General features: G+C 40.6%; 1 long non-coding RNA gene across 3 annotated transcripts in view; it reads right to left on the reverse strand.

Annotated features, from left to right (window-relative positions):
* LOC132524643 (uncharacterized) overlaps positions 1 to 24056 on the reverse strand; it is a 93577-nt gene that overhangs the window by 51929 nt on the left and 17592 nt on the right. The window contains exon 3 of one of the 3 annotated variants that reach the window (XR_009541951.1): positions 10131 to 10319. The exons of the other annotated variants lie outside the window; for them this stretch is intronic. This is a non-coding gene — a long non-coding RNA (uncharacterized LOC132524643). The remainder of the gene's footprint in view (positions 1 to 10130; positions 10320 to 24056) is intronic. 3 annotated transcript variants of the gene reach the window in all.

The raw sequence follows: 24056 nt of genomic DNA on the forward strand, positions 1-24056 counted from the left end.
CTTTTCTCCTGCACTTCCTTTTGCCTAGAAGACTGTCCTTAAGCCCTTCCACCTTCTCACCCATCAGTTAACTCTGCCTCTGGTTCTCAGTGCACTGTGGCCCCTTCAAAAAGCCTGTCCTACTGCACCAACCCTCAGCGCACATGCCCACGTATTCACCTGCATCACCCGTTCATGGAGGCCATCATCAGGTGGTCATTTACAGATAGATGCAATCTGATTCTGTAAAAATGCCTCCTCCAGGAGAGAGCTCTAGGGGAGCAGGGATGCTGCAGTTTTTGCTCACCATTATCCTGGACCCTAGCACTGTGTGTGCAAAGAGTAGGCACTGGAAAATAACTGTTGAAAGAAGGAATCCTTCAGTCATTCCTGTCACCTCCACTAGACTAGGCTTCCTCAACCTACACTCTCAGTAGGACCCTGAACATTTCCTCTTTAGTCCTGTAATTAGAGACTTGGATGATTATTTGATTATTTGTCTCTTCCCCTGAGGGCCTCATAAAGGCAGGGGCCTCATGTTTACTTTCCTCATCATGGTGAGCTTAGCACAGCGCCTGCACAGAGGATGCCCTCTATAAATTTTTGTTGAATGGGCAAGCTAGGGGCCTGTAGACAAAAAGGGAGTGATTCAGAGGTCTGAGTATAAAGGCTTCATAAAGTGGCTCATTATCTACTAATTCAAATTTGTATTAATTTAATAAATATCTAGTAGTGTTATTAGCAACGCTCAAGCTGAATAAAACATTACTGCTACAAACACCACCCAAGGAAATCCTTCACACTGGTCTGAAGCCCCTTCCTATGGTCAGCTCTCTGGCCAGTGAAGGTAAATTCCTTCTGTTCTAGGCAGAGGCAGATTTTCCATGAGAAGCTGAAGCTTTGGGAGTATCACTTGTGGCACACCTTCCAGGGCCCTGGGAGGATCCTTAGCAACATGTGCACAGGGTCATATGTTTTTATAAAATTAGCAAAAATAAGATATTTTAAATCACAATTAAAGGCCCTGTCTCTATCCACTCTGACTTTCCTTCTGTCACCTTATTGGGGGTATTAGAGCAGCCACGGGCATCCTGAGGCTCTGACTAAGAGGAAGTTGAGTTGGGGACACATTGAGCTTGGCTTTAGTGGGATATGTAATTTTCAGACAATTCTGTGTATAGTTAAGTCATGGCTATTAGTCCCACCACCGAAATTGCTTCTGGAAAAACCCCTCCAGCCCACGGTGACGACCTACCTAGTATTGTGACACCAAGTTGGTGGCTAGTATCAATGAAGTTCCTTCTGAGAATCACTTGCTTTGGTGCTGAAGGCTATGAGGTTATCGGTGCTGGTTTCTCTATAATCCCCATACTTCCTGATTTCCTGAAAATGGCCTTTTGATCTTTGCTCTCTTGGTCTATCCAATGGTGGTGTCAGCCTCTAACTCCCTGAATTATCGGTATTTTAGGAATTACCCAAAACACTCAGAAGCTTCTTTTTTCCTGGCTGAACTCTGACCAGGCAACAAAAGCTCTGCCTGTGGCATTGGTATAACCTTCATGGCAGAGCTGTCTCTTTGGGCACCTTAAGTGCCTATCACCCCATCTTTGTTCCCTTATCCTTCTCATGTGCCCCATGGAACCCACAGGCCAAAAGGCACACTGCTCTCTCCCCAAGACCCAGAACAATGCCCCCCAAATTGTGCCCTGGAAAAACAGACCATTCATAAGTGTGAAAAAAGGCAGACAGCAGAGTGAGGAGGGAGAGAGAGAAGACAAGGGGAAGAAGACTGACAGCAGAATGATTAAGGAAGATGATGATGTGGGCACTAGATGGACTGGCTGAGAAAGATGCAGAAAAGAGAACAAAGCTGAGCTCTTCCCTTGCCAGATGTGCGTGTGTGGAATCATATCCTTATCCAGAGTTGGCTGGGGTCAGGCGCCAAGGTGAGGATGGAGCATGCTCATCTCTCTCCTGGATCACTGCAAGTTTCCTAGCTGGTTTCCCAGCTTCCACCCCTGCCCTCCTAAGTCCTTCTCACCCCTGCAGCCCAGTGATCCTCTTCAAATATGAGTCAGCACATGCCACTCCTCTGCTCTCGTACTCTCTGACCTCACTTCCGTCCTCTGTCCCCACCCTCAGTTGGCTCCAGCCAGACTCACTGCTCCTCAAATATGCTAGGCCTCCAATAAAAATATTAAAAAAAAAAAAAAAAAAAAAAGCTAGGCCTGCTCCGGCCTCAGGGCCTCTGCTCAGCTGTTCCCTTTGGCTGGAAGGCTGCCCCTCGAATGTCCACCTGCTGCTCTCCTGCATCCACCGAGTCCCCTCCTCACTCAGCCTCTTCTGGTCACTCCATCAAAGACGACAACCCTCCCAATGCCCCTTTCCTTTCTAACATAATATATAATCTATTTATTTATTTGTGTTGTCTGTCTTCTTCCACTAGAGTGTAAGCTCTAGGGCAGGGATTTTTGTTCACTGCTGAATCTCCCTCTTCAAGCACAGTGCCTGGCACAGAGTAGGAGCATATTAAATATTTGTTGAAAGAATGACCTCATGAGGCAGGTGATATTATTAAGCACATTTTATAGAAGATAAAACTTGGGCTTGCCAGTGTAAAGTAACCTGCCCAAGATCACATGGTGAAGTGAAAGAGCAAGTGTTGAACCCAGTCATGTCTGTTTCAAAAGCCTGTGCTTATAAATGCTTCAATGTAACAGTCTTCCTACAGCTGTGAACTGCTAAGAGCTGTTAATCGCTTCTCACATCAGCCTTTCTTTCTGGTTAACCAGACCACTGGGCCTTCAGATGGCCTTCCTGAGTTGCAAGTGAGTATTTAATGACAGAAAGGGATGAAGAACTAAATCATAACGCATGTGCTATGTGAGGAATTGAACGAACAGCTTTATGTCCACTTGGTTGAGAACGGAGATGTGGACTTGCTGAGGCCAGCCTCACCTGGGCTGTCTCAGAGTGGAAGAGGGCTGCCTCCGCAGGCAGGATCTCCCGCAGGCATGCCAGACACATGTTTGGGCACCAGCAAGGCAGAGGTACCAAAATAATGAAAAAAATCTTTTATGGTAGTAAGTGGCTATTAGATATTTTTAGGAACGTATAAAAGGTGTTATTGTAGGAAAAGTCAGAACTTTGCTGGACTTCCTTACAGGCATTTGACTGAAGGCATTGTTGGATATTCAGTTACATGTGGGCAGCAGCATCAACTTTTTGGCGCACAGAGTCTCTGGAGGTCAGTCTAACCCTGCTGGTCCTGGCTGACGGTGCCAGTGGAGTCATTTTATCTATCATTTACTTTCATAAATGGTATATGAATGTGTATGGCTTCCATTACGGAATGAGAGGTCAGTGGGGGCAAGAACCGTTGCTTTGTGAATCCTTGAGGAATAACAGTGGTGTTTCTGGGAAGGCCGACTTACTGCTGTTATTTTAAAGTTGGAGTTGGAGGTCTGAAGCGCTCCTATTTTTGCTTCTACACCTTCTCTGATGTGAAGCTTTCTCTGTCTACCTCCCTGGGCTCCCCTCCCTCAGCAATTATTCACTTCCTCTTCTGTGCTACAGATATTATTATATTTATCAGATCATATCATAATCATTTTTATCCACTTATGATTCCCTATGAGACTTAGAACTCCTAGAAGTATATGGCTTATTCATTATTGCATCTAGATTCATCTATCTAGCCCAGGGCCTGGAACAGACTGAAGGTTCTAAAATTTTGCCAAAAGCAATTAAAACCAAACTTTGGAGGTTAGAGGAGTTTCTAAGGAAAAGATCTTTTTTTTTGGTGAATTCCTTCATAAGACATGCCCGGCGCCTAGCATTGTTTACAAAGCAGGTCATACTGGAGCAATTGCTTCTGCGGCCCCTTGTTTTTCGTCAGACCTTCTCTGCTGGGCTGCTCAGTGACTCACAGCAGGAAGAGGAGGCATGGGTGCTAAACTGTCCCTCGACACCTCCCCCATCATGCCCCAAAAACCCCAAAATGACAAAAAATAGGCTTGTGGTCCTTTGAGCTGCTTGAGCCTATCACTTCACTTCTCTGCTTTTCGGTTCCTTATTTTGTAGCAGTTATGAGTTGAGATGGGAGACCTAAGTTCCCTTCAGGCTGTGAAATCTGAGTCTTTGAGCCTACTCGTGGGCAATAAGCAGCCCATAATCCTGCCCTCTTCCCACTCTCTGAAGAGCAGGTCAGACTTGGTTACCTCGGAACAAGACCCACACCCACACCTGTCCTTGGAGCTGCTGTTTTGTGACAGGTCTTTCCTTTAGCTGGGAGTGCATTTCTCCTGTAACACGTCTGCTTTCTGCTGCTTACCTCTGCTCTACTGCTGTATCCTTGATTTTGTGGATCAAGCCTGCTCTCAATATTCATTTTATCCAGGTTTTATCCCTATAAAAATGATGTGATAAATTTAGAACACTGCATATACCATCATGCTACTCATGTATTTTATTTTAAGCTATGTATGCTGGTCTTTTTTCTGTTTGTTCTCAGATCTATTTTCTACCATCCTCAACCTTGGGTTTTGCATCCCTGGGAGCTACTTGTCCCAGGCTCCCTTACAGACCTCGCCAAATAGAGCCAGCAATGGAACACTGGAAAATGAGAGGAGGGAAGAAGCCGGGTTATTTCCTCCCCTTCCCTCTGTTTTAGATGGTGTATGGCAGCATCTTGCCCATGTCTCCAGAGCCTGCTGTACAATCCTCTCTCCATGGTTCCTGATTTATCCTGGAAATGCTGCCACAGTTCCAGATTCTCCCAAGAGGCCTCAGAATCAGGGCTCCAGTGACACTGCCTTCTCCCTTCATCCCTCTAGCTCCAGGGTTGATAGTGGCTTCCTGCTGTTCTCTGGCCTCTCAACTCTTCCATCACCTGATTAAATTCCCTCTGCAATAGCTAGCATGGCTCCTGCAGAGTATTTTCAACTCTGACTAAAATACTCTAGATGTATGTATACATCATACATACATACATGAAAATATGAATATCTATATGAATATATGTGTATGAAACTACACACATGTATGAAGACACATGTATGTATGAAAACACAGAAAAAGATCTGGAAGTTTACACATGAAACTGTGAACAGTGATTTTATGACTGGGAAAAGGAATGGGGCTGGGTTGGTATGGAATTGTGAAGGAGAATGATAGCTTTTTAAAAATAGCTTTACTGTGGCATAATTTACATATATAAGACCATAACATTCATATGTATGTATATGTGTTATTTAGCTTTTTTGTTTTACAATGAGCATGTATTCACATATTGCTTATCTAATATTAAAAATAAATAATTAGGACTGCCCTGGTGGCGCAGTGGTTGAGAATCTGCCTGCCAATGCAGGGGACACGGGTTCGATCCCTGGTCCGGGAAGACCCCACATGCTGCAGAGCAACTAAGCCCGTGCGCCACAACTACTGAAGCCCGCATACCACAACTACTGAAGGCCGCATGCCCTAGAGCCCTTGCGCTGCAAATACTTAGCCCCCATGCCACAGCTACTGAAGCCCATGTGCTCTAGGGCCCAAGTGCCACAACTACTGAGCCCACGTGCTGCAACTACTGAAGCCCATGCACCTAGAGCCCGTGTTCTGCAACAAGAGAAGCCACTGCAATGAGAAGCCCACGCACCGCATCGCAGAGTAGTCCCCACTCACTGCAACTAAAGAAAAGCCCGCGTGCAGCAACGAAGACCCAATGCAGTCAAAAATAAATAAATAAATAAATAACATAACATTACATAACATAAATAGCAGGAGTGGGGCAGCCTTAAGCCATGTAGGGAAAGCCTTGCAGGTGACACTAACATTCATTCATGCAACAAATATTTTTTATTTACTATGTGCCAGGCACTGAGGGTCCATCAGTGAACAATATGGCCATGATCCCTGCTCATATTATCTGCAGTAATTAAATACACAATTATGTCAGTACTAATTAATTATGAAGAAGAGGGCAACAAAAGTCCTAACCTAGTCAGGGAGGGCTTCTCTAAGGAAGTGACTTACTAGCTAAGAGCTGAAGGATAAGCAGTTAAAGCTTAGTTGCTGGAGGGAAATATGAGACAATATGAGATGGTAAAGCAGGGCTGCCACTGAGTGCTTCCCTGGTTCCTGTTCTCAGGGAAGCTGTTCTAACAATAGAGTTTGCTAGAAGGTGTTCCTCGTTGGAACCCATAATGGGATGCCAGTCAACGGGAAGTGTGGGGAGGTTCTGTGGGACCAGACTTCTACTGCTGTAGCCATGCCTCCCACAGCACTGGATCCATCGTCTGCACGCCAGGTGGCTCCCACCTGGAGGAGAGGAAGCCAATGCCTTGTGTCCTGTAGTAGTTGACAAGGCTGGTTTGGAAGTGGCTCAAAAGCTAAGGATGCCCTGGGGTCAGCAGCAGTAACAAAGGTATCCATGTCCATCAACCCCTCATCCTTTAATGGGAACAACTGACACTTTCTCAATCTTAAGTAGAGTGGCATGCAAATGCCCAAGACAAGTGCTCAGTCCAGTTTCCATCCATATTTCTACTTCTGAGGTCTTCTTGAAATGAAATGCTGGAACTTGTGGTAAAAAGCTATTCATGAAGCAAGTCTCATTCTTTCTAAGCTCCGTATTTTTCTCTTTCTGCTTAACCTAATTCAGATTTTTTGCCTGTGCCTCAGTCTTTCCAATTCATAAACATTTTGGAAATGACTATAATCTCCTTGTTTTATTGTAAGTCACCAATCTCATTTTAGTGTAAGCCACCAATTATTCTGTGAAATTAAGTCACTTATAAAGTAGTCCATTGATTATAATTACAGTTTAGTTACAGCTTGTCCAGGTCTCCCAAACTATGTAAAATCAGGTTATGTTTCCTTTGACGTCCAAATTACAAAGGTAACAACAGGATCTTAGCTTGACCTCAGTGTCCTGCAGCTATTTCTGGGCGTCCCCAACGGGATGTGTGATTCGTGCTCACAAATCGGCTGCTGTAACCACATAGGTCCACCTAGTCCTTTCTCTTCTGCACTGGCTCCACCAGGTCTGCTTCCTGCAGGACCACTTGGAAAGCATCAGTGCTGTCACTGCCCATCATGAAAGCAGCACTGATGGTGCCAAGTCCACAATCTCTCCCAGTGCTGCCAAGCCAGCCAGCCTTTGGGCTCTCAGAGCAGAGTGAGATTTCATGAGCAAGCAGGGAAAATGGCCTCTTCCCTCCAGCTCTGTGCTCCACTTTGGCACCTGGGATCTGATTCTATGGTGCTTTGGACTGAGAATCATAAATGTTTCTTGTGAATAGTTTTCCCAATTTCTGGCCTTCATCTATCTAACCCCTGGGGCTCAAAACCAAGTTCAAGGTTTTAAGGAGGAGACAATCTGTACCATCCCTCAAACCTTCATGGTTCTTAGCCGTCCCGGCAGCTACACTTGGGTCTGCTCTCCAAGTCACAAAACAAAAGTTCCCAACCATATTAATAGAAGCAAACAGATGCTATAGTGTCTGTGGGGGTGATAATTGTGCTGATGGGTATCAATACTAACAATCTAAAATTAGGCTCAGCTGGCCAAAATATATTAATAGTTTTAATTCACTCTAATAACTGAAATAACTAGTTTCAAGTAGATTCTGAAAATAAATACCCCATATCACAATGTCTTTTCCAAAAAAGACTGAACATATATGCACATTGATGTCAAAAAATTCCCAAGAACTACACAGGTGAGAACCTGTTTACCATGGAAACCAAGCAAGAGCTCCTCCTCAATTCTCACCCGAGGCTGAGGTGCGCGGCTGCTGTTTAAGAGCAAGGCCTGTGGTCTAGCAATGCTCTTGCCTATGTAAGGCCCTGCTTTTCCTCAGTGGGAGGCTTCCATCATTTCCTGGTGAAACTAGTAATACTGAGTACGGTCTTCGTGGGACATGGAGCTCTCAAGACATTTATCATTCTTTCATTTAACATTCACTGTGTCCTCTCCTGCTAGGGGCTTTGGGGAATTAAAAAAAGGTATAAGACATTCTTTTTAGAAGTTTACAATGTAAAACAAGTTCATTTTTTGAGGTCATTGTGCTAAGTGAAATAAGTCAGAAAAAGACAAATACTGTATGATCTCACTTATATGTAGAATAAAAAAAAAAACCAAACTCATAGAAACAGAGTAGATTGGTGGTGGAGGAGAAATGGAAGAAGGTGGTCAAAGGGTACAAACTTCCATTTATAAGATGAATACATTCTGGGGATGTAATGTACAGCATGGTGATTATAGTTAACAATATTGTATACTTGAAAGTTGCTAAGAGAGTAGATTTTTAAAGTTCTTGCCACACACACACACACACACACACACACACAATTGTAACCATGTGAGGTGGTGGATGTGTCAACTAACCTTGTGGTAATCATTTTGCAATATATACATATATCCAATCATGTTGTACACAGTAAACTTATACAATGTTATATGTCCATTATATCTCAATTACGTGGGGAAAACTGACTTTTTAGTGAGTCAGACACTATTTAATTTACATTTATGGATTCTCTCACTTAATCCTCATGTAAAGTAAAAGCTACTATTAGCTTCGTTTTACAAATGAGGAAAGTGAAACTGAGTGACTTGCTCAAGGACATAGCAGAGTCGGGATTCTATTAGAATCTTTGCTTTTATCCAATGCATTGTTTCTCCTTCCCAACTTCCATTAAAAATCCTAGGACTGTTGCCAATCAGATAACCAGATTCCCCTCAATATATATTTGATTTGAACATAGCAAATTCTGTAAGTTGGTACAAAACAGTTTCTTCACTGACTGGTAAGAATTGTCAGAGTAGTCTCACCACATTACAACGCTCCAGTTTCCTGTGCAGAAATCTGGATTAAAGCTTTAATCTGGATTAAAGAGTTCTTAAAAAGTAGTAGTGCCTTTTGGGACTTCCCTGGTGGCCCAGTGGTTAAGAATCCGCCTGCCAATGCAGGGGACACGGGTTTGAGCCCTGGTCTGGGAAGATCCCACATGGCACAGAGCAACTAAGCCCGTGTGCCACAACTACTGAGCCTGCGCTCTGGAGCCCGCAAGCCACAACTACTGAGCCCAAGAGCCTAGCGCCCATGCTCCACAACAAGAAAAGCCACTGCAATGAGATGCTCGCACACCGCAACGAAGAGTAGCCCCCGCTCACTGCAACTAGAGAAAGCCTGCGCAAAGCAATGAAGACCCAATGCAGCCACAAATAAATTAAAAAAAAAAAAAGTAATAGCGCCTTTTAAATATACTACTGGTTATTTTTATAACCATTAGGGTATAAGTATAGACAAAGGAAGTTTTCTCAAGATGTTTCACTAAGATGTATAAGCATTTTAAAGAACCAGATTGTAGTAACTACATGTTATTTCTCTAAATTTGATAATATAGAAATCTATTTCTAATAAAATAATGACAATAGTGAGTGATTGTTTCCCTTCAGGGAAACTTTTTAAAAAGGCATGGCAAAGCTCTGGTCACTATAGGACAGGTTTAAAGTTCTACTAGGAGTTGGGGTTGTTAGATGTTGATGATGTTGACGGGTTGTTAGGTGTTATACTAAGACTCATGCTAGGTGATAAGAGACAGCACAGCACAGTGGTTAAGAGCATGATGCTGAAGTTCAGATCCCAGTGTTACCTTTTACTACCTTTGTGACCTTAGGCAAATTACTCAACCTGTCTGAACCTCAATTTACTATTCTGAAAAATGGGGAGAACATTACCTACTATTATGGATTGCATGTTTGTGTTACCCCCAAATTCACCTATTGAAGTCCTAACCCCCAGAGTGGTTGTATTTAGACATGGGGCCTCTAAGGACATAATTAAGGTTAAATGAAGTCCTAAGGATGGGGCCCTGATTGGACAGGATTAGTGTCTTTTAAGAAGACACCAGAAAGCTTGCTCCCTTTCCCTCTCTGCACAGGCACAGAGGAAAGGCCATGTGAGCACAGTGAGAAGGTGGCCATCTGCCACCTAAGGGGAGAGCTCCCACCAGACACCAACCTTGCTGCTGGCACCTTCATCTTTGCACTTCCAGTCTCTAGAACTGTGAAAAAGTAAATGTCTGCTGTTTAAGCCAGTCTATAGTATTTTGTTATGGCAGCCAGAGCAGACGAAGACACTTACCTTGTAAGGCTGTTGAAGGATTAAATGAGTTGATACACTTAAAGAGCTTCCCACAGTGCCTAGCATGCGGGAAGTCCTGTGTGAGGGTTAACTAGAGTTGCTGGCCTCAGATCTGTGGGTTTGGGTTTTGAGAATGGTGATGTTGTGCACAAATGTGGCATGCATAATTGTACATGGGCACACTCAGTTCTGAAAAACAAATTTGAGAAATTAATTTTAAATTAATTAAGTGGGAAGACATTTACATTCTAAAGTGAACTTAGGCAAAATTAAATGTGCCAGCCTAGGTTAGGGCCGATATCTCATGCCTTCCTCCACCTCTCCTCAAAAGTTTAGATTCATGTTAGTTTAAAACTTCTTGCCCCTCTCCCTCCCCAATAAAACCTCAAACCAACTATAAGTAAATTGTTATGGGTCTCTGGGGAAAAAGAAAACGGAACAGGAAATATCTGGATAGATAAGGGAAGCCTGTAAAACATAGATGATGGTTGTAATTTTAGGAATTCCAATATGAATGGCATCAAGTCAAATCCTCATTTTAAAATAATAGAGGCCAGAATGCTTAAATGTTAGTCTTTAAATATATTTTTCCTTTTAATGTACTAAATTCACATATATATGATCCTTTAGTCTCCAGGTAATTATTATGAAAGTCAACTTAGGATAGAAGAATCATTTTCTATGAAGGATCAGAAAACACTATGAAAAAGAAACAACTGCTTTCAATAAACATTAAAATATACTTTCAGTTCCAAAGTATCATTCTTTACAAGGCAGGAGGAAGAAGAGTTGGGAAAGCAGGAGAAAAAGAGGGAGGGACAAAAAGAAATAGAGAGGAAGGGAAAGGGACAGAAGAAATGGAAAAACAAGAGAAAGGAGGAAAAGGAGCAAAGAGAAGGAGAGGAGTGAAGAGGACTGTAAAAAAATTGGTTATGAAAAAAAATTGGTTCTGTAGCTTTGAGGGGGCTGTTTGTTAAGGTCCTTTGTAAAGTTCGGGGGTGGGCGGGGGTGGGCTGGGGAGGTGGAGAGGAACAACATTCTCTTCCAACCTTTTGAAATTTAGATGAGCTCATTAATCAGTTCTCTCAGCTTCCACTGCCCAGACCCTGGGAAGAACAACCTTTGGCCTGTGGACACCAGGCTCTCCAGGCTTGGAGATGTAGCACTCAGGTCTAATTTTAGCAGTAAGATTTAGACCAGTGAATAATAGTTGTACCCTCCAACCCCAGCCCCTCCACACTCATCCAAGCTTAAGGATGAAGAAGGCCTTTCCTGAGCTTGCCCACCATTTGCGGCCCTGGGACTGGAGTTCTGTGAGCTACTGTCTCCATAGGGCTTAGGTCCTGATAGAGGACCACACAGGTGGTGAGTATGACAGACAGAAAGAATGAGAGCGATATCTTCAGCTTCCTTCCTTTCTTCTTGAGGCTATGGTTCAGCAAGAATATACCCTTCTAGGTTTTTATAATTTGGGAGTAGAGACAGAAAATTTTAATTTACATGTACAAAGTGTTAAGCATTAGGGATACAGATAGGCACGGGAGAAGATGTCAGAGTTCCTGCCTCCTTAGGTTGATATTACAGTGGGGGAGGCAGTATAAGCCCCTCCTCTGCACCGTATTTTGTACCCCTCCACCCTAACCAGATATGTTCACACCTTCCAATACACACTCTTACTCTTGCTCCCTCCTGGACTCTCCCTCTCCTGGCACCAGGGCAAGAGGCTTTCCTTGTCCCTGGTCTGGTCTTCAAATACCTAAATTGTAATTGTAGATCCATATGCAGTTGGAAGGTGGATCCTTTCGTGCTCATCACCTGTCATGCAACAGGATTTGTGATGAATTCCATGAAATCTCATAGGCTTTAATGGAAAAATTTACAAAGCAAGAATGAACAAGAAAAGAGAAAAGATGGGCCAAGGTTCTCTGCTGGACACACCATGGGTGGACATTTCAGGGAAGAGAACTTGCCCCCTTGCTGTTCTCCTTATAGAGCAAGAGTGAGAACGTCTTAGTCAGCTGGGAGATAATCCGACTTCTTGTGTATCATCCAATCTGGGGTTAGATACCAGCTCTTAACTGGAGTCACCTAGCAAAGCCGACTGTCCAGCACCTGAGGACCTTGAGTTCTATGGAGGGGAGAAACTGGTCCCTCGAGAGGTTTGGGGGCAACCCCTCCTGCAGGGAAGAGGTGAAGAGCCCAGGTCCCAGCTGGCTTGTTGTTCAGACAACCCAGAATAACCAACCTAGGTCAATTTTGGCCAATCCTGACTGTGGCACCACGAATCTTTTTCATCTTTATACCTCTAGCACTTAGCATAGAGCCCGGCATATGAAAGGTACATGAGCAATGCCTGATGATTTAATAAGTAAATGTGCTTTTGTGCCAGCTGAAAACAAGTGATTTTGTTCTTGCTGATGAAATGATAGCAAGACTAATAATACACGTCAGTGCTTACATTTCTTGAATCTGTGGAAGTCTATGTGCATGCTCTGACTCTGTTTTGGTGAAATGTCTTTGAAGGATCCACAACTGTATGAGAAGTCACCCTGGCTTAAGCAAGAACTACTTTTACTGAATTTCTACCATTTCCTTGCAGCTCTGGCAAATAAGGCAGTGTCTGGGCTCTGAGACACTCAGTAAAGGAAGTCTCTGCAGGTGGCGGCTGCTCTGGAATTTCCCACAGCCAGTCCTCTAACAATCCTCTAAAATCTTCAGTACTTTGATTGAATTAGATGCAGGGTATAATGGGAAGTTAGCTACTGTTTGCAATTTTTTAATGAAAACAATTTGAAAAATTACATCCCTTAAACAATTTTCATGGGGACAGTGATTCCTAATCTCTTCCTCTCAGAAAACCCCTTTTAATATGATTTCCCCCACAAAAATCTCTGTTTTGAAAGAATTTGTTTATAAGCAAACACATTTGTTAAATAATAATGAATTTATCTTCCCAAGAGGAAACCAAGGAGTCAAGTTTTGTTTTTTTTTTCCTAACTAAAAGTCATCCTTGAAGATTGATTTTGAGTAAACAATTACTTTAAGCTTCCTGACAAACTGAAAATAGCTAAAGAAATTCTCCCCTGCCCCCTTAGACGGTGGCTATTATTTTCCTAAACTGGTAGGATTCTAGGTTTGAAACTAGGTTCCAGAGGGCACCAAGAAAATATCACCCATTTAACAAAGGCCTGTGACTTCTCCTAGGTCTTTTGCTATCGATTTACCCTCCTTACTGGTAATAAATGCTCTACTGCGGCAGTTATTCCTGCCTAAGTCTAGGTGTCCTGCTGAGTGATGAGATTTTTGTCTGCCAAGCAGGTAGAGGCCAGACTTTAGTCCCAGCCTTCTGTTAAAAAGACATCGCTGGATGGTCAACAGGCAAGCTGGTCTATCCAGAGCCCTCACCTAGCCCTCACTGTCCGTTTGAGTTGTAGAAAAAGTCACATGTCTTCCTTGAACCTTTCCACCAGGGTTTTGCTTGATTTGTGGTATGAAGCTGTTACTTCAGGATGGGGAAAAAATTCTCAAGCAAGAGCATAATACAACAGTAAGTAACACTATTTTCTAAAAGGAAAAAAGAGCATTTTCATTACTTTCATAAATTGCAATAGCACTTTTTTGGGGAAAGATTAGAATAAATAGGAGCTTGGAAATCTGACCTTGGCTGGTGTAAGAATAGAGAGAATCTGGTACTTCTTAATTTCCCATTCAGGTTCTCAGTGTTCCAGGAAGCAGTGTGTTCAAGTTTCTTTTCTCCATTTAGTTCTCCTGAATGCCCAGCTTCAGTGCCCAGGCATTGCTGCCAAAGATCCTGCTGGCACATTCAGCTGCCATTCAAGGAAACAGCCCTCCACACCGCCTCGCACTTGGAAGTCTGTCTTACAGCATAAAACAGGTGGAAGGACATTGTGCCTTTAGAGTTCTACAGGCATGTCTTGCTACTGCTATTGCCCAATGCCAAGAATGACAAAAATCTTTTGTGTATGTTTGGGGGTGGGAAAGACCAGATATTACTGTGAATAGCAGTTAACTTGCTATTTGGACAAGATTCCCCAGGGCAGCTGTTGTAACTCAGGCAGCAATAACTCTAACACTTGGCTCTGTTGCTAGGATGGATTGACAGAAACTTTGGACGAACCATTTAAAAAATTATGCTCCCATGACACAGTTGAATGTATCACAGATCGACTTAAAGACTGAATATTTGCTAGTATCATAATAAGGAAGTACAATGAGCATATTACTCAACTAGGGTTATATTTACACTTCCATTTTCATTCTAATTATCTTGTGCTTTCAGTAAAGTCATTAGTATCTGTTGACAAAAATGTGAACTGACACAAGATTTTCACTCTATAGCTACAACTGAGACAGGATTACCTTTCTTATATGCTGACAATCTTATTTACACTAACAAGTTAGTCAACTTCACAATGGAATTATAAATTCTAACTTGTGAATTTGCCAATTATTTGTTCTTAGCCAAAGACTTGAACCCATGTTTAATTTTCAGTCTTGACACAAACATGTACACATACATAAATAATTTTTTTATGTTTTGTATAAAGAAAAAGATTATATTAGTATTGATATTTAAATGGTAGTTTTCATTAAATTAAATTTATACTTTAGTGGAAGATTAAAATGACCGTTTGAAATAAATTATTCCTAGAAAATGAATTCGCAACATAAAGTTACATAAATCTCAACATTGTCAGTTAGATCTCCTCAAGATTCCCTAGACCTTATTAATGTGTATCAGTTTTTAAAAAATAGTTGCGTGATTTTGCCTTCATCCTTTCCTTTTTCGTTGAACATATCCACACCAATAATAGAGGATACGATTGCCCCCATTTCAAAATGGGTTTAGCATGGGCTAAACCCATTAACTGTATCAACCCATTATTGATACAGTTAATGATCCTGTATTACCAGTAAAGCATAGAATTAAAATTGACCTTGGCTTAAATGGACTTATTTTAATTTGGTTATTTGATCGCAGCTGGAAAGTTGGACACACAGTAAGAGCCATCTGGCCTGCCCTGTCTCTGTTCATCCTGACCACTCACTACTTTGGCTTATCTACTGCGTCTCTTCTACTTTCTCATAAGTGCCCCATCCTCCCTGAGTCAAGGCCCACATGGCCTCAGCTATGGTACCGGCCAATCTGGTCTGTCATGCCCAGCAGCTGGCATTCACCTGTGCCAGCCTCTCTGTCAGTCCTGGTGCCTGCTCAGGCCCAGCCGTCTCTGCCAGTTTTGTTGTCTACTTCCTCACCCACGCCTCAACAACTCCGGTGGTGTCTTCTTCTGCCATCATATTTTCCCCAGCACCCTTGCTTTCTGCCTCTCCTGGCAGCTATCGGCTTAGCTGATGGCACTGGCATACACCCACATACCGCTAAAGCCGGAGCACAAGATAGACTCCTGACCCTGCCGCACTGACTTTGGTCCTTCCTCTTTGGACATACCGCTGGAACGCGATCTTCCTGGGATTTCAATCTTGGCTTTCTACTTTTTCTTTGAGAATTCTTTCCCCCTTGATGCCCAAGGAGGGGCACCCTCCTCGTTCCTGCTCTAGGAACTTACAGTAAAGGTGATGTCTCCTGCTTCATGTTGCCTTCTCGTTACTGCCTCTGAGCTGTGCCAGCTCAGTAGGTCCCCAGGCTTGGCCCAGATTCACTTGGATGCTCTTGTTACCACCTGCTTATCTACCCTCCACAACTGCTGTGTTCTTGGACAGGTTGACAGTGTTGCCTCTGTTCATCTGCCTAGGGTTTAAGGCAAAATACATCTACAGATCAGAGCAGATGTGACTAAATGTAAGTGGGAAAAATGAAACTTACTGTGAGGAAAGAGTTATGGGAAAGGAGGTGGGATGAGAGGATCTAAGTGGAGTTACTAGTAGGAGCAAGTAAGAACAAATAGTGAAATGAAAGACTTTGGTGGTGGGGAATGTGAGAACAAGATCGTGAGTATTAAGAAAGCTATACTTGATCATGAAATCCTACCTACTCAGAGCCCTGACATTTGACTAGTAACAAGCCTTACAAAATTAATGGACATAGTTTAACAACCCATCCTACTTAATGAATAAATTTCCTAGAAGAATTAATGAGAATAAAATTAAGAAAGGAAGTTCCCTAATTCCTTAAATATAATTTGCAAAGTCTGTGGGGATAAGGCTGTTATACAGAGCACTAATGGAAGTCTATAGCTTTAATGTGAGTTTTAAACATCATTTTATCATATCCCCAAGAGATGATATAATTGGTGCTTACAAGTTCAAAAATCTTGAGAAAAAAAGGACTAAAAGGTTACAGGATGAGGATGGTTTTCCACAAAAGCAGATTTTTTTTTTCTGAAATAAGGCAAAATAGTGCAATTCCCCATAGCAATAAATTAGGGGAAAACAGGCTGTTCAAAGGCAAATCATAATAATAATTCATTATTCATGTAAATTTATATACATATATATATATATATATATATTTTTTTTTTTTTTGCAGTACGCGGGCCTCTCACTGTTGCGGCCTCTCCCGTTGCGGAGCAACAGGCTCCGGATGCGCAGGCTCAGCGGCCACGGCTCACGGGCCCAGCCGCTCTGCGGCATGTGGGATCTTCCCGGACCGGGGCACGAACCCACGTCCTCTGCATCGGCAAGCGGACTCTCAAACACTGTGCCACCAGAGAAGCCCTAAATTTATAATTTTTAAGCAGAGTATTGACACAAAAGCTACTAGATACTTGGGCAATCATCAAAATTTACTTTCACAGCTTTTAAGCACTTATATTGTTTCTATTCCTGATCACACTTTTAAGTTTACTTCTAGCTAAATGACGGTTTAAAAGGATTTTCTATTGCCTCCTTTGAATTGTGGACAGGAGTTAGTAGGAGGAGGAGGAGGAGGGAGGTAGAGGGGCAGCATCTCTGGTTACCACAAAACTTCCAATGTTATAAGGAAGATGATATTTTTGATTACACTCAGCCACTTCCCAAACCGATAGTTATTTATATCTGCAATTAGGAATTTAGAAATCCTCTAAAATAAATGTTTTTATTTTTCTGATAAAAAATCGAGGGAGGTTGCTTCCCTGGTGGCGCAGTGGTTGAGAGTCCGCCTGCCGATGCAGGGGACACGGGTTCATGCCCCGGTCTGGGAAGATCCCACATGCCGCGGAGCGACTAGGCCCATGAGCCATGGCCACTGAGGCCACAACAGTGAGAGGCCCGCGTACCAAAAAAAAAAAAAAAAAAAAAAAAAAAAATCGAGGGAGGATTCTGCAGATTGCAGCTTTAATAAAAGAGCCCTATCCTTATTTGAAGGGCCCAGGAATACTAAACAAAACTGCCAAATAATCTGAGGGTGATTCTAACACCATATGCTCACATCCATAGTCCTTATAATTTGCCTATGTAGAGAGTCCCTACAATGTGCTCCTGAATCCACATGATGAAAGGGATCATGGAAGTGGATCCTATTTCCCCATAAGAGCAATGTCATAATTGGGGTAGGGGCTATCACCAAGGACTCAGAAATAAATAGATTATAGATGTGAACAAAATGTGTTATGAAGGCAAAATTATAACTATATACATATATATGAATTTAAATAGTTAAATATAGTCCATGTCCTTAAAGAATGGGTATTCATACATTATGTACTTTCCTTATCAAAGTATTGTAATAAAAATTTGTTTCATACAGAAAATGAAATTCTAGTGAAGCATATGACTTAAATTTTAAGCCTTTATAATTTTTATTTAAATATTCCATAGATCATTGAAAATTAGCACCAAGATGCACTGGTCCAACTGATTCATTTTATATATGAGGAAAACTAGGGTCCAGAGAAGTTAAATAAATTGCCAAAAATACCAGAGTCAGGACTAGGCTGGAGGACCACTCACTAACTCCTAGGATGAGATCTCTCCACCTTATCCAAGTCAAACAGCTCAGTGATATGTTTATTGGTCTTCATAGCAAATAGAAGAACTGTTGGGAAATTACTTGAATAGCTCAGGTCATCTTTAAAAACTACATGAGAAAGTGTGAAAATATACATTTTTTTCTTAGTCAGTTTCTCCACGGTAAACAGATGGGATTAAAATCATAGCTATGTTTCAAAAAGATTTGTCTGTTTCAAAATATTCTTCACTCTTTCCACTAGATGGTAAATTTCTATATGGACAAATTGTCCAACAATTTAAGCAAAAGCAGAGAAAACTGAGCTATGGCTCTAAATTAAAACAAGTAAAGACTGATGGTGAATGTACCAAAATGGATAAATCTTAAAAATATGAGATTAAGTAAAAAAAGCAAATTGTAGAAGGCACACACAGTGTGGTGCTATTTTTATAAAAGGTTAAAACATTCATTTATCTATATATTTTTTGTTTGTTTTGTTTAGGAATATATACTTACATTGCAAAATATAATAACATACATGGGATGATAAACACCAAATTCATGGTAGTGGTTACTTTTAGGGCAGGATGATAGAGAGTGGGGTCGGGAGAGATGTTACAAGGGATTTCATTTGTACCTGAAATGTTTTAAATGTTTTTTTAAAAAATTCTAGGTAAAGAGATCAGGCAAATAAGGAAAATGTTAAAATTTGAAATGGCTGGGCTTCGCTGGTAGCACAGTGGTTGAGAATCCGCCTGCCAATGCAGAGACACAGGTTCGAGCCCTGGTCCAGGAAGATCCCACATGCCACAGAGCAACTAAGTCCATGCACCACAACTACTGAGCCCACGTGCCACAACTACTGAAGCCTGCACGCCTACAGCCCGTGCTCCACAACAAGAGAAGCCACAACAATGAGAAGCCCCTGCACCGCAACGAAGAGTGGCCCCTGCTCAAGGGAACTAGAGAAAGTCTGTGCGCAGCAACGAAGACCCAATGCAGCCATAAATAAATAAATATATAAAACGTCTTAAAAAAAATGTGAAAGAAAAAAAAATTAACTTGGCTGGATACTGGGTACCTGGAAGTTCATTATATGATTCTTTATAGTTTTCTGTATTTTGGAAACATCTCATTCTTAAAATAAAAAGGAAAAAATGATGGACTCAAATGAAAGAGGAGATAACATATCTGTACCAATACATTTATGAATATTTAAATAAGTTTTTAATCTAAATCTTTATACAAGTCTAGTTATAGATGAAGAATATTAAGATTTAGCCCCATTCAAGAGTTATGTAACTCAAATATAAACTGGTGTTCCATGGAGCTCAGCCACTGCAGAGCCTGATTCAACAAAACCTAAGTCTAATCCCAGAAGCCTTGGGAGATAATGAAGCCTCTGGGGTGGAAGTGGCTGCTGCCATTTGGCTCCCACACTCTGTAAATACTCTTTTTTCAACAGGAGAGATAGTGCAATTGATGTATGTGATAGCCACAAAAGGGCTTTGACCCGTGACTGGGCTTGTAGGGTTTTGTGTGGATTTGTCTTCCAGTAGGAGGATAGCTGAGATTCATCCTCTCTCCCCGATCAGCAGTCAGATTCTTTACTCCTCTCCCCTTCTGCAGAGAACTCTGAATTCCATGATTTTAATTCTCTAACTTAGGATCCAAGACCCTACCTTACTTCTTACTCATCTATTTGAACATATTTTATTTTATTATTAAAAAAATATTTATTTATTTATTTGGCTGTGCCAAGTCTTAGTTGCAGCATGTGGGATCTTCGCTGCAGCTTGTGGAATTTTTAGTTGCAGCACATGGGATCTTTAGTTGCTTGTGGCATGTGGGATCTAGTTCCCTGACCAGGGATCAAACCCGGGCCTCCTGCATTGGGAGCGTAGAGTCTCAGCCACTGTACCACCAGGGAAGTTCCCTATTTGAATATATTCTAAATGATGTATTCTCTAACTCATGACTGTATTTTTTCCTGATAAGGTGAATTTGATACTTATATTCTACTTTCCCACTTGGAGTTCTGTAATCTACACCAAGTTCTGTTTTTAGTTACTCTATTTATAGTTTAGAATCAAAAACATGTTCTCTCTCTAATTCACTGTTGTTTGAATTCAAATGTTTTTCATCTGATTCCACCATTCATTAGTTTCCCCCAAGGACATAAGGAAATTAGTTATACAGCTAATTTATTAAAAAACAGTGATTACTAGCTCAAGTATTTAATTGTATTCACATTTAGGGGCACCTCAATCTCTCAACCATTTGTTGGATTTCTGGAATTTCTTTCCTCTGATGGAATGATTCAGGGCTAAAGTAGAATTTTTAAAACAATGACTGTCATTGAGAAATTATACGTTCAACCTAGCAAATGAAAAGGGACAGGAAAAAAAAAAAGATAAAAATAGGGATAGGAGATTGCAAAAGGAACCCAAAACACAGAAGTAATAGGTATAGGGTAGAAAAATCAGAATAAAAGAAGTCAGGATGGAGAAAAAGTTTATCATAAATGCACAAAATGCAAATGTAATGGCATCTAGAAATATAAATTGAGGTCAAGTTTCTAAATTGTGATCACTCCCAAGGTGTAGCTCTGTGACCCCAGGGAGAGTTAGCTTTAGAGATCCCTTATCCAGAATCCAATTCTATATCTTTGTGGGTTATTTTTATCTCTTTCTTCTATTCACCAGCCCTTACCAGAATACAATGACATCTCTTAGAGATAGAAGCTACCAGCAATGTAGCTTTCTACATTTCCAAAAGGCGAACATACGATATTCCTGACTAGTGGTAATTTCTTGTTTTTCCTCGAGTCATTTTATTATAGGACTCTGAAAATAATAGCTATCAAAATAGACAAGATGTCATAAATGAAGAATTTTTGGTTCTGATTAAAAAATTAGAATAGGAAATGATGTGATATAAAGGAAAAAAATACAGCTTTGCCTTCCCCTCCCTGGCAAGTCAAATGCCCAGTTATCAAAGAACACAAGAAAATATTCCATACATGAGCAGAACTGTTTCTAAATAAAATGTCTAGAATGTAAATGCTGCATCAGTTCCCAATTAAGCATTCTGTAAATAAAGCCTCCTTCATCTCCTGTTTTCATTGGAAACTTCCATCACCAGATAGTGAATGCAGTGAAAAGGTGGAGCCACCCAGTGGCTAACGTAGTTAACCGCAGCAATAGTGCATTTCACGGAGCATTTTGTCCATTTCCTGTTTTACAGATGAGTGTATTTCCTCTTGAAAATATGACACTACGTATCTCTAAGAAAATTTAATAATGTAATAGTAAAGATGAAGTTCATAACTTGAATATCACTCCTAAATTAAGTCTTTGTCTAAAAGATTGAAGAATCTGTGAACAAGCAATTTTAAAAAATAGAGTAAAAGAAAAATATCATCCAATCCTGCCAAAATTAGTTTTTTTTAAACTATAGTTTTTAAAACCATCAAGTAGGTTTCTTTTTTTCAGTATCAATTTTCATTTCAGAAAATAGTCTTTAAAGAGATTAAAACTTAAAATATGGAGTTACCTTAACACTTGAAAATGTCTACTTCCACTCCAATTGTCAATAAACAAAATACATTAATATTTCAAAATATAAGGGCTTGTGAAGAGAACTGATCATCCTTGTAAAATGTATATTTTATTAAAAAAATAAAAAGATCAAAACTGAGATAATGCCAACAGGGATTTCTGCTGACTCAAGGATGAGATTTTAAAAATTAAAAATAATTTTTTTCATATCAAAATAGTAAAGTTCATTTAGAAAAATTAGAAAATATAAGTAAGCAAAAAGAAATAAAACCCTCACCAAAATTCCAATTCCACTATTTTTTTTTATTTTATTTTATTTTTTTATACAGCAGGTTCTTATTATCCATTTTATATATATTAGTGTATACATGTCAATCCCAATCTCCCAATTAATCACAGCACCACCCTCCCCCCCACCTGCCACTTTCCCCCCCTTGGTGTCCGTACGTTTGTTCTCTACATCTGTGTCTCTATTTCTGTCCTACATACCAGTTCATCTGTACCATTTTTCTAGGTTCCACACATATGTGTTAATATATGATATTTTTCTCTTTCTGATTTACATCACTCTGTATCACAGTCTCCAGATCCATCCATGTCTCTACAAATGACCCAATTTCGTTCCTTTTTATGGCTGAGTAATATTCCATTGTATATATGTAGCACAACTTCTTTATCCATTTGTCTGTCGATGAGCATTTAGGTTGCTTCCATGATTTGGCTATTGTAAATAGTGCTGCAATGAACATTGGGGTGCAATTGTCTTTTTGAATTATGGTTTTCTCTGGGTATAGGCCCAGTAGTGGGATTGCTGGGTCATATGGTAGTTCTAGTTTTAGTTTTTTAAGGAACCTCCATACTATTCTCCATAGTGGCTGTATCAATTTACATTCCCACCAACAGTGCAAGAGGGTTCCCTTTTCTCCACACCCTCTTCAGCATTTGTTGTTTGTAGATTTTCTGATGATGCCCATTCTAACTGGTGGTAGGTGATACCTCACTGTAGTTTTGATTTGCATTTCTCTAATAATTAGTGATGTTGAGCAGCTTTTCATGTGCTTCTTGGCCATCTGTATGTCTTCTTTGGAGAAATGCCTATTTAGGTCTTCTGCCCATTTTTGGATTGGGTTCTTTGTTTTTTTAATATTGAGCTGCATGAGCTGTTTATATATTTTGGACATTAATCCTTTGATTAGTTTGCAAATATTTTCTCCTATTCTAAGGGTTGTCCTTTCGTCTTGTTTGTAGTTTCCTTCGCTTTGCAAAAGCTTTGAAGTTTCACTAGGTCCCATTTGTTTATTTTTGTTTTTATTTCCACTACTCTAGGAGGTGGATCAAAAAAGATCTTTCTGTGATTTATGTCAAAGAGTGTTCTTCCTATGTTTTCCCCTAAGAGTTTTATAGTGTCTGGTCTTACATTTAGTTCTTGAATCCATTTTGAGTATATTTTTGTGTATGGTGTTAGGAAGTGTTCTAATTTCATTCTTTTACATGTAGCTGTCCAGTTTTCCCAGCAACACTTATTGAAGAGACTGTCTTTTCTCCATTGTATATCCTTGCCTCCTTTGTCATAGATTAGTTGACCATAGGTGCATGGGTTTATCTCTGGGCTTTCTATCCTGTTCCATTGATCTAAATTTCTGTTTTTGTGCCAGTACCATACTGCCTTGATTATGGTAGCTTTGTAGTATACTCTGAAGTCAGGGAGCCTGATTCCTCCAGCTGTTTTTTCCCCTCAAGACTGCTTTGGCTATTCGGGGTCTTTTGTTTCTCCATACAAATTTTAAGATATTTTATTCTAGTTCCTTAAAAAATGCCATTGGTAATTTGATGGGGATTGCATTGAATCTGTAGATTGCTTTGAGTAGTATAGTCATTTTCACAATATTGATTCTTCCAATCCAAGAATATGGTATATCTCTCCATCTGTTGGCATCATCTTCAATTTCTTTCATCAGTGTCTTCCTGAATACAGGTCTTTTGTCTTCCTAGGTAGGTTTATTCCCAGATATTTTCTTGTTTTTGTTGCAATAGTAAATGGGAGTGTTTCCTTAATTTCTCTTTCAGATTTTTTATCATTAGTGTATAGGAATGCAAGAGATTTCTGTGCATTAATTTTGTATCCTGCAACTTTACCAAATTCATTGATCAGCTCTAGTAGTTTTCTGGTGTCATCCTTAGGATTCTCTATGTATAGTATCATGTCATCTGCAAACAGTGACAGCTTTACTTCTTTTCCAATTTGTATTCCTTTGATTTCTTTTTCTTAACTTATTGCCATGGCTAGGACTTCCAAAACTATGTTGAATAATAGTGGTGAGAGTGGACATCCTTGTCTTGTTCCTGATCTTAGAGAAAAGGCTTTCCGTTTTTCACCATTGAGAATGATGTTGGCTGTGGGTTGGTCATATATGGCCTTTACTATGTTGAGGTAGGTTCTCTCTATGCCCACTTTAT

This window comes from Lagenorhynchus albirostris, chromosome 8 (assembly GCF_949774975.1).
Source record: "Lagenorhynchus albirostris chromosome 8, mLagAlb1.1, whole genome shotgun sequence".
NCBI lineage: Eukaryota > Metazoa > Chordata > Mammalia > Artiodactyla > Delphinidae > Lagenorhynchus > Lagenorhynchus albirostris.